This window comes from Schistocerca americana, chromosome 5, assembly GCF_021461395.2.
Source record: "Schistocerca americana isolate TAMUIC-IGC-003095 chromosome 5, iqSchAmer2.1, whole genome shotgun sequence".
Taxonomy (NCBI): Eukaryota; Metazoa; Arthropoda; class Insecta; order Orthoptera; family Acrididae; genus Schistocerca; species Schistocerca americana.
Genome location: NC_060123.1, coordinates 466,480,644 through 466,499,771, shown reverse-complemented (window position 1 = coordinate 466,499,771; position 19,128 = coordinate 466,480,644).

Here is a 19,128-nt window from a genome sequence, read left to right as displayed (position 1 = left end):
CATCAACTAGGGCACATTAGAATAGTCACACGGTAAAAATCTTAAAAATGTATTCACTCATCGGGCTAGATCAAATTAGTTGTACAACTCAAATATGTTCCTCGCGTAGTACCCGGCACTCAACGAATAAGTGATAAGTTTAAACGTAGGGCAAACAGAGTTTAATTCCGACCCTTGACAAAACGAGCAAATTAACGAACAGAAGCAATTTAACACCAAATAATGAATAATCAACTTAACTCACTTGGAACCAGTAACAAACATAAACTATGAAACGAACGGGAGTCAAATGGGGAGTGAAATTCTGGAAAATGGCACTAAACGTTCTGCACTGTACGTCAAATGAGTCTCCGGAGCACAAGCTCAAAGCAAAAAGTGCTGTTCTGAAAGTGTTCAACAATTTCAGTTCTTTTTTCTTGAACAGGAACTGCCACAAGTGGTAACCGTTACACCGAACTTCCTTTGTCCGCTCCCTGTGACCTGACGATTCCTTTGCCCGATGTATAGCCGCCCACTTCTCCTCCCGCCTGCACGCTCGATAGCCACAGATGCCGGCATTGTGTACTCGGCCACGTGCTTTCTGAAGATGTCCCTCTCAGCTTCTCCGTTCGGAATAGATTTGGAGCTCTTATTGGCAGCTGGAGCCTTCTTTCTTGACCGCCAGACTGTCTTCCACACGAGCCCGGTACACCCCTAAATTGCTCGGAAGTTGCCACACACGGCTTCTCCAGCGCCACACGCGAAGCCGTTACTTGGACACAGCCAAAGAACGTAATCACGGGCATTATCCGGACGAGCCGACACAGATCAAAAACTAAAGAGACTCTTGACTGTCTCGATCAACTGAGAAGCGACTATACTAGCAAGCGACGTTCAAATTGATTGCCAATTTTTTTCCACAACATTCTTGACTTTTGTGCTTATTACTTTTTCATCCTGTAAACAACAGATGACTCCAACTGGAAAACAAAAACGTTGATAAAATGAAGTGTATTCTTCAGATAAGTATAGAAATTCCTCATAAAAAGAAAATAAATTACAAATAATGCAAGCGTTAAGTGCGACCAGAAAACAAAAAAAAAGAATTAAAAGAAAAAACAATATCAACTTGTGGAATGGGTGCAGACATATTTGCAAAGATCATGTCGCCCACTTGTGCCCAGATTGTACGCAATAAAGTATAATATTAGACTGCAATGCTTGTATGTCTTACATTCGATTGTTACTTTAGATCATTAAATTATTGAATGCATTACGAACAAGTAATACTTTAATAATGTTATTAGTGGCAAAACAGAGTTTATCCAGTGACACACAGACGTGACTAAATATTGTCTGTTTAGTAAACTGAATGTTCGATTTATCATATTGGTTCATTTCGGCCACAAAAAGTAAAGTGAAACCGAACATAATCAAAGGGATAAAACATAAAATGTTTCCGATTTTACCATGCTTTATAGTAAGAGAAATTCTTTGAATTTTGAAGCCTCGGCCTTTTCATCCAGAATGAACACCGCAACATCCCATTAAAATCACAGTAAGCCAAACTTAATTTCCAAAACAAAGTACAACAGAGAAATCTCAACAGTGTCGAATATTGTCACCTACAAGACACATTACGCAGGATACATATTGTATTGTAATCCTGCATATCTTGCAAGTTATAGTGTGACGATTTTTAATTCTATAATAGGTTATTCAGGCGATTTTAATAAAAAATTCTGACATTTTCAACCATTTACTTCCATTTAGAGACTAATTATGTTACTGATCTCAACGGGAAACAGAACTGAAACAAAATGTTAACTTCTCCTCGTACTTAGGGTCTGCTCATTATTTGAATGTTACTCATTCAAAGTAAAAACAGGGTTTGAAGCACAAACTCATATTACAATAGTTATTTAGAAGATATTACTGCATTGGAAAATCTTCACTTACGCTAATTATAAAGGGAATACTTTACAGGTGACCACAATGCATGATTAATTACTAACAGTGAGGACATCAGAAGACACCTTTGATCAGTTTATGTGTGTGCTACTGCATACTGGAGTATTAAAAACATGACGAAAATAAACCGGCGTAAATTTCTGGAGCAACATAAAGTGAGGAGACCTCCACTTAGTGTCGTATGTGGCAGCACTTCGCAAGTCTGCTAATACTGTGTCATGCCACCGGCTCCATTCTGTCAAATTAGAGAAGTTAACACATAAGGGTTCAGATATTAACTGCAGTACCGTATCTTCTAGCATGGTATGCCTCATATTCAACTTTGCAGAGGATGTACTTCCTGCTTCAGTGGGTTTCAGGTGTTTATTATGTCCTGACAACCTCTTTGTCCTATACCGCAGTTCATTTGACTGAGTTCTGCTACCTTATCTTTCTTTATTGTCTAATCTTAAACTTTCAGGCCTTACGCAGGCGAATAAACCGAATAAGACCATGAAATCATACATGTTGCTTAAAAAAGTGTGCAAGTAAACAGCTGACAAAGTTAATCAGGAAAAGGGCAGTGGCAGTCTCCATCTAAATCACAAATAAGATGTTTATATTCTAATGAGCTTATACAACTGTGTGTAAAACTTAAAGACGAAACTATCTTCGTGTGATGTATCACAGCCAATTATCATACTTTCTGAAACTCGGCCTACACGTAGGAAAACCAGTAAAGATCAGCAAGTAAGTGAAAGAAATACGCAGTGAGACGAACAGAATTATGACACTTTTTTCAGACAATGAAGTCACCGCGATTCATGATGGTCACTGATATTACAATTGGTGCAACATGTTCGTTAATAGGGAGTGTGATCACCACGGAGTGCAGTGCAGGCTCTGCAACATGGTCCTATGCTGGCCAAAAGGTTGGTGAGGAGTTTTGTGGTTGGGACTTCTGTTCTTCCACCAGTGCGATTGACAACTACTGGATGATTCGGATAGCTCTGGTGGTAGAGCTCTTATCCGTAAAAGGCAAATATTCTGGATTCCAGTTTCGGTCCGACACTCAGTTTTAATATGGCAGGAAGTTTAATATCAGCCGACACTCTATTGAGGAGGAAAAATTCATTCTGCAGGATGGTTGTTGGTGCATGTGAAAGTTCAGCAATACCTCACCCCCGCGCATCCCACACGTGGTTGATGAGGTTTATGTTGGGGTACGAGCAGGCCAGTCCATTCGTCGAATATCCTCTCGTTTCAAGAGCTCATTCATCTGCTCTAAAATGTAATGTCCTACAACAAGAAGTCCTCACCAACTTTGTGGACAACATGGGAGCACGTTGCAGGGCGTGCTTTGTCATCCGTGATGATCACATACCCTATTAAGGAACATGCCCCCCGTCTGGTAATTGCCAGAGAACATCAGGAATCTCGGTGACTTTGCAGACTCACCCCTACCTGCTTTTCTGATTTCATCATCTGCTATTATCGAGTCTGAGATTCATTCATACCTACTATGGGCGCTTGGTTGTCTCATTTGTAAAAACTTCTGATGGTTATTGCTTGAAGCTAACTCTCACTCCTCTCTATGGCTTGTGGCAACAGGGTTCCTTTCGAATTACGGTCCAGTTAATTAAATGATTAATATTAGTTAATTTTCATCACTCAATTAATTGAGTAATGCCCAACGGATAATGCTTCCTGATTTAATTTCTTTCAGGTAATTAATTTAAAAAAGTCGTGTGGAGAGGACCTCCCGGCGGGTAGACCCGATCGCCTAGTGCAAGCCTTTTGAGGTGAGGCCACTTCGGTGACTTGCCCGTCGATGAGGATGAAATGATGATGATAAAGACGACACAAACACCCAGTCCGTGAGCGGAGAAAATCTCCAACCCTTCCAGGAATCGAAACCGGGCCCCCTGGCACGACAAGGTGGCGGACAGATAATTAATTATTCTCCTGTGCCGAATAAGTCAAGTACTGGGAATTTACTTTGGTTCGGAATGAGTGAGGGTGTCCCTCACATCAAGAGCAATACAGAGATCTTGTTATACAGAGTGTATTTCCGAAGTTGACGGTCATATGATAGTTACCTCTCTCCTCCATATTAGGACTTTTACATCTGCAAGACTATAGATAATAATTGCTAATGGGGATTCATCTTCGTCTCCTAGGGCTAATATAAGATCGTAACACTGTTAGGTAGCATGAATCTGTTATATAACGGAATAAATCTCACCTCGCAACACACAATTCCGACTGGCATACAAGATTCTCTGCTTAACTACTGGCTGTGGAATGCCAAGCATTGGACATCAGCTGAGTCAGTTCTGACTATCAGATCTTATAACAACGTAGATGCGCTCAAAAGCTATCGTGCTGTTTGGATTGGTAAGAAAAGCATCAGTGACTGGAAATATACTCTTGGTTATATTAGCAACGAACTGAGTGAATTTAAGCTTAGCAATATTTCAGAGAAAGTATTAAAACATGAACTGACTGTACGATAACTCTCTTGTCTATCAAGAAGGCTTTCTTTGAGGTGGGTGAGAGCGTTGCCCAACATCACCGTACTGCCATATAGTTATTGTAACTATGAAGAGACGTTACAGCAGACAACTGCGTTGACACAGTGCTGAAATGGGTGGAGCCGCAGCATCAGTATGACCATATGCTGATGCTCTCAGTCAAGCCGATGCGAGACTTCGCTGCTCGAAACTATGACTTTAATTAACTGTCGCACTCAAAGCACATATGTGCATCACTTCAATGTGCAGTGCACTCGGCACAAACGACTATGAATTTCACCACTTTTTAACTGACAATGGAACCCTACAGTCCACCGAAGCACTGACCTAGGTCTCCGACTCTACTGCGGTAACCAAACGCACTCATCTGGATGCGTTGTTTTGGTTGCCGTCCTCTTCACCACAGGGAAAGACACCTTATGTGTGGCCCTAGAACTGCTCGTATACGTTCTACATAGACTGTAGGTTTTTCAAATAGCCCAGTCCAATGGAAAAAATCTCCCAGCCAGCTCCAGCGTGGCTGCTGGCCAGCAACCGACTCACTCCTCTCTGCGTTAACGAGTCCTTGCAGATCCAACTGCGACGCGTTAGGCCTGCGACGCCCATCCAAAATGAGTTGGTCCAGCACCACATATCTGGCTTGGCACTGACTGCCCCAGATTAGTCAGCCGCTTGTATTACAACTTCCCTCGGCGGCTTTAGTCGTCGTCGCTGCATCTCCCTTTCCAATGTCCCCGTCTCCAGGCTAGGCACCCTTCCACAATCTCCGATGCCGCATCACCTCGGGGTCACGACCCATGTCGACAACTGCTGATGGACCGCGTGGTTCCCGGCCGCTCATTCGGGAGGACGACGGTTCAATCCCGTCTCCGGCCATCCTGATTTAGGTTTTCCGTGATTTCCCTAAATCGTTTCAGGCAAATGCCGGGATGGTTCCTTTGAAAGGGCACGGCCGATTTCCTTCCCAATCCTTCCTGAACCCGAGCTTGCGCTCCGTCTCTAATGACCTCGTTGTCGACGGGACGTTCAACACTAACCACCACCACCACCCGGCCGCTCCATCGCGGCCCCTGCGCAGGCCAATGGGAGATGATGAATTCTGACAGCGGAGCAGGTGAGTCCATTCCTCTGTCTTGCATCGCCCCATCTCACCTCTGAGCGACATAAACCGCGGCACCAACGCCGCCGACTGCTCCCTCTGGCCACACAATACTAGTGACAGAGCAACACTGTTGTGCCCATCTGGATGGAAAGGAAGAACTAAGTGCCGCGAATAACAAATTCATGACATATACTGCTCAAATTCCAAACTTCCCATCTTCGGGGTTCTGAAGTTACACACATTTATCTGCAGATTCTAAAAATAACCCCTAAAAAACTTTGATCGTACGTAAAATATATGAACGCTACAAATAATTCAGTACCTTCTCTAGCTGACAGTGCGGGTAATGTAACTGATGGTGATAAACATAAGGCTGAAATTCTAAACCTAGCTTTCAAAAACTCGTTTACGATGGAGGACTGCAACACCATTCCCCCTTTCAATTATCGAACGAACAATTGGATGGCTGACATAGTGTTTAGTGTATCTGGGATTGTAAAACAGTGAAGATCCTTTGACGCCAGGAAGGCATCTGGCCCAGACGGTATCCTCGTAAGATTTTATGTTGACTATGCTACAAATACAGCACCATCGTTATCCGTCATCTATCAGAGATCATTGGAACGGCGGAAAGTTCCACGGGACTGGAAGAAGGTCCAGGTCATAGCAATCTATAAAAAGGGTAGAAAATCGGATACACATAGTTAGCGGCCAATTTCACTGCCATCAATTTGTTGTAGAATCATGAAACATATTTTGTGTTCAGACAGAATGACCTTTCTAGACTCTGAGAAGCTCATGTGCAGAAACCAGCACGGTTTTAGGAAACAGCGATCATGCGAGACACCCACTTTGTGCATGAAATACAACAGGCTCTAGATACTGGCTCCCAGGTTGATGCCATATTTCTCGACTTTCGAAAGGCTTTAGACTCAGTTCTGCACTGTCGCATGCTACAAAAAGTGAGCGATTACGGTCTATCCGATGACATATGCGGTTGGATATAAAGTTTTCTAACAGACAGGGAAGCAGTATGTCGTCCGGAACGGGGTGACTTCAACAGAAACAAGAGTAATTTCAGGTGTGCCCCAGGGCAGCGTAATAGGTCCTCTGCATTTTACAATTTGCATAAACGATCTGGTTGATGGTACTGACAGCGGCCTTAGACTGTTTGCCGATGATGCTGTAGTCTACAGGAATGTAGTATCACATGAAAGTTGTGAACAAATCAATGAGGATTTGCAGAAAATGAATGCGTGGTGTAATGACTGGCAGTTATCTCTCAAAAATAGCATGTGTAACCTACTGCGTATAACAAGGCGAAATCATTATTCGAAATGATCTCAGATGGAATAATCAGATTACACAAGTAACGGGTAAGGGGAACTCTAGATTGCGGTTTATTGGTAGAATCCTGAAGCGATGCAGCCCTTCGACAAAGGAAATAGCTTACAATACGTTAGTGCGTCCAGTCTTGGAGTAATGTTCGTCTGTTTGGGACCCTTACCAGTAGGGCCTGACTCAAGAGATTGAGAAGGTCCAAAGAAGAACGGCCAGATTCGTGACTGGTACATTTAGCCATCGCGAGAAAGTTACAAATCTCATAGAAAGTTTGAAGTGGGATACACTTGCAGATAGACGGCGAACTAAATAGATGGGGCTGCTCACTAAATTCCGCAATCCGATCTTCACCGACGATGTAGATCATATATTATTACCAACAACTTTCAAATCGGGCAATGATCACGATTCAAAGATGAGGAAAATTAGAGCTCGTACTGAGGCGTTCAGATAGTCGTTTTTCCCTCGCGCGATCCGCGAGTGGAACAGAGGGGGAGAAATATGACACTGGGGCGAATTGTGCCCTCCGCCACACATCGCTTGGTGGCTAGCGGAGTATATATGTAGATGTATGTAGATGTAGACTCGTAGAATTTTGTCCTTTCTTTGGTTATTTGTCTCCATTGGTAGTATCATTCTGGGGATCCGAATGCGTGACTATTCATGCCGCATGACCTACGGATTCACATTATGTGTCTTTCATGTCGTGGTTTCTGTTGCCTCATGCCGCGGATCATTGCTGATTCTTCTGTGTTTTATGAGCAGTTTCCAACAAGAGTGCACCCCATCCTCTGTCCGCTTCTTCGCTCTCTTTGGGAAAAGTAGTTGGTGGAACGAGGGTGACTGACTTATAGTGGAAGTCTTCGGCTTCCATGCAGTTGACATACGTACGACTATCGAAACAGATCTTGATGTTTAGATAATTCAAAATTTTTCCATTTTGTTTCCTACTTGGGTACTCAGTTTTCAGCATTAATCGTCCCTGTTCCAAGGTAAAAGTCACATGTGTAAATAATTCCGGTAATGTATTAATTTTATTCTTAGGACTGACTTGCTCTGTCTTATGTATACTTCCCGAAAAGTTTTTTTAAAGACACGTTGCAGCAATTATTACGCGACTCTCAATACAAGTTGCAGCAAGCTAAGGTCACAGTCGGGCACGGGCAGTTTTAATCAACCGACATTTCATTACAGCGGGCGTTCCACACGCAGTGAAAGTTGCATTCGACAGTAAATCCTTCCGCTGTGGTCCACAAATTCCTCGTGGTATTATTTCTACCTTGTTGATAACGACGCAATGTACGGAGGTTCTTGGAGAATGGGGAAAGAGAATGTGGCATGCCAAAACTTAAGTGAGCTGGTAAAACTTTGTCACTGAGATACAAGTATCGCTTTCCACGTCCAGTCAGGCAAATAGGTTTATCTATAATTTTAGCTTTTATAAAGTTATCCACAGGACCAGATATTCTTACACTTCTAGCCTGGTTTTTTTCCTTGCCATTTCACCAATCTTGATCAATACTGCCGATGTATGTGTGTGTGTGTGTGTGTGTGTGTGTGTGTGTGTGTCGGGGGGAGGGGGGGGACGTATATCGTAGGTAAAAATCCGAGATCTTCACACCGATGACTTAAAATTAATTAAAAAAATTGTTTTTTAATGTTAAAAGATAAAACGAAATAATTTCCAAAACTTCAGATTTAGATTATTTGCAAAATGAAGGAGTAAAATTTGAGATTTTGTTAATGTACAAGTCAAACACGAATGCCCTTCGGCGAGTTCATTATCTTGTAGATAGTTTTTATGACAAGAATCAGTAAAATATGTTTGGGACGTAATGAATGACGTGTGGCTGTATTTTTAATGTTGCGAGGGTGATATCTGATTTACGCTATATTACTGAGAAAAAAAATGTTATTGGTAAAGGAGATGATACATGGTCTGTAACATATTCTGTGCGACTAAGTAAGTTTGGAATATTTTGGAACAGGATACTCAATAAAGCTGTTAGGTTAAAGAGTTGAGGTTTAGGGAGCAGAACAACGTAGAAAGGATAAATGCGATTAGACTAAATCTTGAATAAGAGTCACAGGAAATGTCATTAGGAGGGCATACACTACTGGCCATTAAAATTGCTACACCACGAAGCTGATGTGCTACAGACGCAAAATTTAACTGACAGGAAGAATATTCTGTGATATGCATAGCGTTTCAATGCGTTCACACAAGGTTGGCGACACCTACAACGTGCTGACATGTGGAAAGTTTCCAACCGATTTCTCATACACAAACAGCAGTTGACCGGTGTTGCCTGGTGAAACGTTGTTGTGATGCCTCGTGTAAGGAAGAGAAATGCGTACCATCAAGTTTCCGACTTTGATAAAGGTCGGATTGTAGCCTATCGCGATTGCGGTTTATCGTATCGCGACATTTCTACTCGCGTTGTCGAGATCCAATGACAGTTAGCAGAATATGGAATCGGTGGGTTCAGGAGGGTAATACGGAACGCCGTATGGCTGCGGTTACCCTTGCCGCTGCATCACAGACAGGAGCGCCTGCTTTTGTGTACTCAACGGCGAACCTGGGTGTACAAATGGCAAAACGTCATTTTTTCGGATGAACCCAGGTTCTGTTTACAGCATCATGATGGTCGCATCCGTGTTTGACGACATCGCTGTGAACGCACATTGGAAGCGTGTATTCGTCATCGCCATTCTGGCTTATCGCCCGGCGTGATGGTATGAGGTGCCATTGCTTACAAGTCTGGGACACCTCTTGTTCGCACTGACGGCACTTTTAACAGTGGACGTTACATTTCAGATGTGTTACGACCCGTGGCTCTACCCTTAATTCGATCCGTGCGAAACCCTAAATTTCAGCAGGATAATCCACGACCGCATGTTTCAGGTCCTGTACCGGCCTTCCTGGATACAGAAAATGTTCGACTGCTGCCCTGGCGAGCACATTCTCCAGATCTCTCACCAACTGAAAACGTCTGGTCAATGGTGGCCCAGCAACTGGCTCGTCACAATACGCCAGTCACTACTCTTGCTGAACTGTTGTATCGTGTTGGAACTGCATGGGCAGCTGTATCTGTACACGCCATCCAAGCTCTGTTTGACTCAATGCCCAGGAATATCAAGGCCGTTATTACGGCCAGAGGTGGTTGCTCTGGGTACTGATTTCTCAGGACCTATGCACCCAAATTGGGTGAAAATGTAATCACATGTCAGTTCTAGTGTAATGTATTTGTCCAATGAACACCCGTTTATCACCTGCATTTCTTCTTGGTGTAGCAATTTTAATGGCCAGTAGTGTAGTTGTGGTTTGGTTATGAGAGGATGTACACGTTACATAGAAGTAAGGACGAGTGGATTGTTTTCGGTTAGTCTGGGAAGAGAAGCGACAAAGGATATTAGTGGGGAATCTACTGCACTGTGAGCAGCACGTTTGCGATAATCGTGGGGTACATTTAGTATGTACGAGAAGAATTAGGAATTTCATAAACTAGTAAACATTTGGCAATAGAAAAGAAAGCGGATGCCTGAAGCCAGATGGAGTGAGCGTTATTATGTCATTTAGACGGAATTGCAAAATTCGGCGGGAACGCAGATCATCACTCTGGTTCATACGTCATGGGAGCAAAGCCTGATGAAAGAGACATCTGCTAGTCATTGATAACAAGCAGTAAACTATGGAAAACAAGAACTTATAGAATGACTGTAACGCGGTAATTAAGTATCGTATGGCACATAAGACCATTTTTTGCACCGTTTGCCATGCTTGTAAGTCTTGGCTGCACAACCCAAAACATAGTTCCCACTCGCCACTAACGAAGTGTCCTCTTTGTCCGTAGGAAACTATGTCGCATTTAAACGTGTCAACTAGTTATTTGCTTCTCACCATTAACATAAGCGCTACCGGTCACTTATTCATATTAAATCTTTACATTGACCGAACGACTATAGAGTTCGCCTTTTTCGCACAGAGAAGTGTTGCTCAATATAACTGGAAGACATTCTGTGCATCAGACATTTTTCCTCTACACATTGGTAGCGGTCCATGGGTAAGTGGCATCAGATGTCTGCACACAGATCAGTTAATTTGCGTGTATTAGAGGTGGTGTGTAGTGGGCGCGGACCTGGAGCTCGATGTGATCCCACCTGTGTTCCATCGGGTTCAGACAAGGAGATTTTGCTGGACAGACGTCACTAAAGAACGATTCTGACGTTGTGACGGATAGTTGCCCTGCTGGAAGATCCCACCCCCGTCAGAGAAGACTAGCATGAAGTGATGCAGGTGCCCTGCAATAATGCTCAAGTATTACACATTTGTCATTATGGATTCCATACTACAAGTCCCACGGAAGTCCAGGTGACATCTCCCGTAGTATAATACAGCCCTCACCATCCTGTGTCCGAGACGCGGAGCATGTTTTAGCTGCCTTTCGTCTGGATCACAGGTCATCCGCTGTCCAGTCTGGACGATAATGTGTCAGCTGCAGTAGTAATTGAGGTTGGCAGCCCTGCAGCCACGCGACTAGCGCGACCTTTGGTGTTCTCGTAAAGATAAGTCATTTTGGATTATAAAACATATAGTTTAGTACTGATTACGTTGTAAATAGGTGTATTATAGTAGAATACGCGAAAAGATCGTACAGTCGTATTTTCTGTTTACGTCTTGCCGCAGAAAATCTATAGAATTTCGTTTAGTTGTTCCTTGCTCTCTCCAGCAATTTAATTTAGCGTACCTCTTCATTATTTAACTAGCATTTCCGGAAAGTAGCGTAAAGTTTAAGTTGTTGTTTCAGAAACTTTGCACTGTTGTTTTCGTTTACACACAGTTGCGTATAGGCCAAATATGTGGAACCCTACTTTCCTGTTTAACTGTAATTTAACTGACTTATTCTTAATAAACTATTACATTTATCATGAGTCAAAAGTGCTTGACTTGCCGTAGAATTGTTAGGTCGGGGCTTTGGTGTGATCGATGCTGTAGTATTTTCCATGTGGGTGACTGTAGTGGCATGGGAATAAGCGAAGTAGATGAGACTCATCAGTGGTTTTGTAGGATTTGTAGTAGAGATAGGAAGATACTAGAACAGGAGGGGAAAATTGCCGCCCTTCAGGCTGAGTTAGACAAGGCCAGGGGAGATATTGACAGATTAATGAGGGAGAACGGTAAAGAGAGGTGGGAAGTGGCAACAGGCAACAGGAGGTACAGGCCTAGAAATTTGTCTGACAGCTTCGTGGTGATTGTGGAAAATAGATTTGACCCGTTGCGTCAGTTAGAAGCAGATGAGCCTCAAGCAGTTGCAGGTGTAGACGGGGCACAACAAACTTTCAACGGCAAATTGAAAAGTGAGAATGTAGGGAAATCAGTAAAGAGAAAGAAAGTGTTGTTGTTAGGTAGTTCCCATGGAAGAGGTGTTGGCCAACTTCTTCAGGATGAACTAGGATAAAAATACCAGGTCACCAATTTTTTTAAACCTAGTGCTGGTCTGGAGCAAGTGACAGAGGATTTAGGATAACTTTGCAAAGATTTCATTAAGGAGGACACTGTGGTTATAGTGGGTGGGGCAGGTAACAGTACTGACAGAGATCCTGGGCACAGTATGGAGTGTGACCAGGCAAAGATTGCATCAGCATCGAAGCGTACTAGTGTTGAGTTTGTATCTGTTATTGGGCGCCATGACCGACCTCATTTGAACTCTTCTGTCAAGAGAGTTAATTTGTAGCTGGAATGGCTGCTTATGTCGGGTGCAGGGTCACACATTGGTGTGGTTCCTGTTGATTCTCTCACCTCAATAGGAAGGGGAAGGGTAAATTGTTGGCTGGGAAAATAGCAGGAAAGTTTAAGGGGGGAGGCACTGTCATGAGTGGAAAAATACCAGTAGTTATAGGGTTCAGAATAGACCCTTTTTTAGGGTAGGGAGGACAGAAAGAAACCAAATTTTAAGAGAGGTTAGAACTGAGACAAACCTTCAGTTTGAGAAAGAAACCAAAAAACATAATTGTAGCTTATTACATCAGCATAAACAGCTATTGGTTAAGAATTTTCAACAATCAGCAGATATTTTAACTTTACCCAATTTTAACTCAGTCAATGTGAAATGTCAGCTACCTTTATTGCATCAGAATATTCGAGGGCTGGGAAATAAAATTAATGAATTAACTATCTGCACAGATGAATTAGAGTCTTCAAACCCAGCTGTCATTATCTGCCTCTCGGAACATCATGTGAGCACTGGTACAGAAATTTTAAGTGATACAGGGTTTAGATTAGCTTCTCACTTTTGTAGATCAGAAATGGAGGAAGGAGGAGCTGCCACATTCATCAGGAACTGTCATAAATTTAAGAACAGAGACATTCATAAATTTTACCTAGAACAGCATATGGAAGCATGTGCAACAGAAGTAGAATTTTACAAAAAAACCTTCATAATATTAAGTGTATATCGAGCACCTGCAGGTAACTTTAATCTTTTTGTAAACCACCTTGAAGTTGTATTGGCCCATTTAACAACTAAAAACAAAGAAATAGTGATTGCTGGTGATTTAAATGTAGATTTCCTTAAAGACTCTCAAAATAAGAACTTATTTGAGTTAGTAACACTATCATTCAACTTAATTCCCACTGTTAAGATCCCCACTAGGGTAGCCAATTGCTCACAAACAGCTATTGATAATATCTTTATAGAAAAGTCCAGTGAACAAAATTATATTACAAAACCAATAGTCAATGGCCTCTCAGACCATGACATGCAGTTCCTTCTGTTAAATGTTCATACTGAACAGGATATAAAATCTGTTAAATCTGAGCTCAAGAGGGTAATCAATAAGCCAAAAATTGATTATTTTAGGACACTCCTCAGAGACATTCACTTGACTAATGTTTACAGAGCTCATGGCATGAATGAAAAATATGACACTTTTGCTAATAAAGTGCTTACCTTATTCGAACACTGGTTTCCCCCAAAATTTACCAAGGTTAGAGCAAAGTCCACAAAGAAGCCATGGATTACTCAAGGAATAGGGGTATCTTGTAAAACTAAAAAGAAAACTGTATCTGTCTATCCGAAAGAGTTGCGATGTTGATGCTATAGGAGATTACAATAAATAATGCAAAATATTAAAGACTGTAATACGGACATCAAAGCAAATATATTACAAGGAAAAGATAGTTATATCAGATAACTAAATAAAGACAATATGGGATATAGTGAAGGAGGAAGCCGGCAGAATCAGACATGAAGAGGAACAAATAGCGTTAAAAGTAAATGATACATTGGTGACAGATGTGCATAGAGTTGCAGAACTTTTTAACAAACATTTATTAACTGTTACTGAAAAGATGGGCTTGTCAGGTTCGGTAGATGCTGCTATGGAATACCTCAGACCAGACATTTCAAGTAACTTCCATAATATGAATTTTATCCTCACTACCCCAGCAGAAATAATGTCCATCATAAAATCTTTTAAATCAAAAACATCTAGTAGGTATGATGAAATATCAAATAAGTTAATTAAAGAATTTTATTCTGAGCTAAGTAACATATTAAGGTATCTGTGTATCCAGTCGTTTATCAGTGGAATATTTCCTGAATGGTTGAAATATGCTGAAGTTAAGCCATTTTTAAGAAGGGGGATAAAGAAATAGCATCAAATTTCCGTCCAATTTCAATGTTGCCAGCATTCTCAAAAATTTAAGAAAGAGTAATGTACAATCGGCTTTATAACCATCTTATCTCAAATAACATACTGTCAAAGACACAGTTTGGATTTCTAAAGGGTTCTGATATTGAGTAGGCTATCTACACTTACGGTGAAAATGTGCTTAATTCATTAGACAAAAAATTGCAGGCAACTGGTATATTTTGTGATCTGTCAAAGGCATTTGACTGTGTAAATAACAATATCCTTTTAAGTAAATTAGAAGATTATAGTGTAACAGGAAATGCTGCAAAATGGTTCAAATCTTATATCTATGGCAGGAAACAAAGGGTGTTATTAGGAAAGAGACATGTATCAAGCTATCAGGCATCATCCAGCTGGGAACTAACTACATGAGGCGTCCCACAAAGTTCCATTTTGGGGCCCTAACCTTTTCTTATGTATATCAATGACCTTTCATCAGTAACATTAGCAGATGCCAAGTTCGTTTTGTTTGCCAATGATACAAACATTGCAATAAAAAGCAAATCAAGTGTAGTCTTAGAACATCACCTAATAACATAATTATGGATATCAATCACTGGTTCCTAGCCAATTCTTTGTCACTAAACTTTGAAAGCACACACTACATGCAGTTTCAGAACTTTTAAGGGGTGTCTCACGAGCATATGCCTAACATACGATGACAAGCAGATAGAAGAAGTGGACAGTGCTAAATTCTTGGGATTACAGCTTGATAATAAATTCAACTGGGAGGAGCACATTACAGAACTGCTGAAGCATCTTAACAAATCTCTATTTGCAATGGGAATTGTGTCAGACATAGGGGATCTAAAAATGAAAAGGCTGGCAAACTATGCTTACTTTCATTCCATAATGTCATATGGGATGATTTGTTGGGGTAATTCATCAAGCCAAACTAAAGTTTTCCTGGCACAGAAACGTGTAGTAAGAGTTATATGTGGTGTGAACTCATAAACATCCTGTAGAAGCCTGTTTAGGGAACTAAGGATACTAACTACTGCTTCCCAATATATTTATTCCTTAATGAAATTGGTCATTAAAATATATCACTTTTTAAAACCAACAGCTCAATTCATGGAATCAATACTAGAAATAAGAATAATCTTCACAAGGATTTAAAGTCACTTAGTCGTGTACAAAAAGGTGTGCATTATTCAGGAACACACACTTTCAATAACTTGCCAGCAGCCATAAAAAACTTAACAACCAAAGAAATTCAGTTTAAGAGAAGCCTAAAGGATTTATTGGTGGTCAGCTCCTTCTACTCCATTGATGAATTTCTCAGCAGCACTAACTGATTTGTGTGTGTGATACTATAACTTCTGCACAATTTCAGTGCAGTAATGTGTTCATTGTAAATAGGTATTATAGTAGGTGTATTGCACGTTTACCACCTTATAAATAAATAAATAAAGTTTTTTATTTTCGATTCAGTGTAATAGTATTTGTAAAATGACTCTTTCATATAGTGTTCATTAAAAAATGACGATCATTCCACTTGGGACCTGAGGAATGGTACATTAGCTTATTTGTTTTAGGTGTAAATATTTGTCATTTATTGTTGTTTTTCTGACATGTTCTACATCCTGGAGGACTTCCTCACTACGTATCAATTGGAATAAAAGTAAATCTAATCTAATCTAATCTTTCTTTGGTTCAGCATGGGAGCACGTCAGAGTCATTTGCTGCGAAGCCCGATATTCGACGATTTGAGTTGAACGTTGTGCTTCTAAACTCTTTTGCATTAGGGATAAGTGTGCTCTGTAGCCAAATCCGCACAGATTATCTCCTACCCTGCTTTATGGTGTGGGTAAGTGTCCGACCTCCACGCTCTGGACGTGGACTGCCGACTGCTTTCGCCTACTCGTGATTTCACCGTCCTTCAACCACTTTCCTTTGGGGCGTATGATAATACCATACGAACATCCGACCAGATGCTCATTTCCAACCGTCAGATCATAAAAATCCACTCCTTCTCTGTCGGTTGTGTCTGTAGATTTTCTCATTTGCGAATTATCGCTAGAATTATTTCTCTCCATTCCTCTTACGTATTTTCCTTACTGCGTCACGAGCCAGCAACGCCTCCTGTCCTTCATTCAGTCATGCGGTGGGCAGTGGTCACAAATTTTCTGCTCATCCGTGTATTTTCACGGGATTTGTTGGTCCTTAATTCTTTAAAGCAATGTACGAGACGTTGCACTATTGTACAATGCAATCTATTTGTTTTTGAATCATCTAAAGCTGAAGACAATACGAATGTCAAAGAGCTATCTTAATAATATCCTTGTGGAGGTGGCTTGACAGTGCCTCCGGTCTCACCTGCGAATGGATAATTGTGGATGACTGTATCTCGTTACGACTCCCCTAGAGTGTTTTTGTATTGAATAGTAACGACTGGAATGGTAAGACAGGTTGAAATGAAATGCTGGAACAAAACCAATTCCTCTTCAATAGCATCAAAATTTCCGTCTCCTTAACATTAAAATCTAACATGGATCTATATCACCAACACCCAGTGCTGTCATTCCACTACAAACATTGAATAAGTATGGAATTCAAATACAGTGGAGCAAATTTTTGTGTCATGAACCGTATGTCACTCCCTGATTCCTTTTACCAACTATTTACTAATTATGAAAATTACTTCCACCATCAGGATACGAATTGGCCCTGTTGCTGACCTAATTTGCTAATTTGATTGTATTACTTAGAGGTTTATTTTGTGTTTCAGTTCTTGACATGCTACATCTACATCTACATTTATACTCCGCAAGCCACCCAACGGTGTGTGGCGGAGGGCACTTTACGTGCCACTGTCATTACCTCCCTTTCCTGTTCCAGTCGCGTATGGTTCGCGGGAAGAACGACTGTCTGAAAGCCTCCGTGCGCGCTCTAATCTCTCTAATTTTACATTCGTGATCTCCTCGGGAGGTATAAGTAGGGGGAAGCAATATATTCGATACCTCATCCAGAAACGCACCCTCTCGAAACCTGGCGAGCAAGCTACACCGCCATGCAGAGCGCCTCTCTTGCAGAGTCTGCCACTTGAGTTTATTAAACATCTCCGTAACGCTATCACGGTTACCAAATAACCCTGTGACGAAACGCGCCGCTCTTCTTTGGATCTTCTCTATCTCCTCCGTCAGACCGATCTGGTACGGATCCCACACTGATGAGCAATACTCAAGTATAGGTCGAACGAGTGTTTTGTAAGCCACCTCCTTTTTTGATGGACTACATTTTCTATGGACTCTCCCAATGAATCTCAACCTGGTACCCGCCTTACCAACAATTAATTTTATATGATCATTTCACTTCAAATCGTTCCGCACGCATACTCCCAGATATTTTACAGAAGTACCTGCTACCAGTGTTTGTTCCGCTATCATATAATCATACAATAAAGGATCCTTCTTTCTATGTCTTCGCAATACATTACATTTGTCTATGTTAAGGGTCAGTTGCCACTCCCTGCACCAAGTGCCTATCCGCTGCAGATCTTCCTGCATTTCGCTACAATTTTCTAATGCTGCAACTTCTCTGTATACTACAGCATCATCCGCGAAAAGCCGCATGGAACTTCCGACAGTATATACTAGGTCATTTATGTATATTGTGAAAAGCAATGGTCCCATAACAAAAAAAATTGCTCTGAGCACTATGGGACTCAACTGCTGTGGTCATCAGTCCCCTAGAACTTAGAACTACTTAAACCTAACTAACCTAAGGACAGCACGCAACACCCAGCCATCGGTCCCATAACACTCCCCTGTGGCACGCCAGTGGTTACTTTAACGTCTGTAGACGTCTCTCCATTGATAACAACATGCTGTGTTCTGTTTGCTAAAAACTCTTCAATCCAGCCACACAGCTGGTCTGATATTCCGTAGGCTCTTACTTTGTTTATCAGGCGACAGTGCGGAACTGTATCGAACGCCTTCCGGAAGTCAAGAAAAATAGCATCTACCTGGGAGCCTGTATCTAATATTTTCTGGGTCTCATGAACAAATAAAGCGAGTTGGGTCTCACACGATCGCTGTTTCCGGAATCCATGTTGATTCCTACATAGTAGATTCTGGGTTTCCAAAAACGACATGATACTCGAGCAAAAAACATGTTCTAAAATTCTACAACAGATCGACGTCAGAGATATAGGTCTATAGTTTTGCGCATCTGCTCGACGACCCTTCTTGAAGACTGGGACTATCTGTGCTCTTTTCCAATCATTTGGAACCCTCCGTTCCTCTAGAGACTTGCGGTACACGGCTGTTAGAAGGGGGGCAAGTTCTTTCGCGTACTCTGTGTAGAATCGAATTGGTATCCCGTCAGGTCCAGTGGACTTTCCTCTATTGAGTGATTCCAGTTGCTTTTCTATTCCTTGGACACTTATTTCGATGTCAGCCATTTTTTCGTTTGTGCGAGGAATTAGAGAAGGAACTGCAGTGCGGTCTTCCTCTGTGAAACAGCTTTGGAAAAAGGTGTTTAGTATTTTAGCTTTACGCGTGACATCCTCTGTTTCAAGGCCAT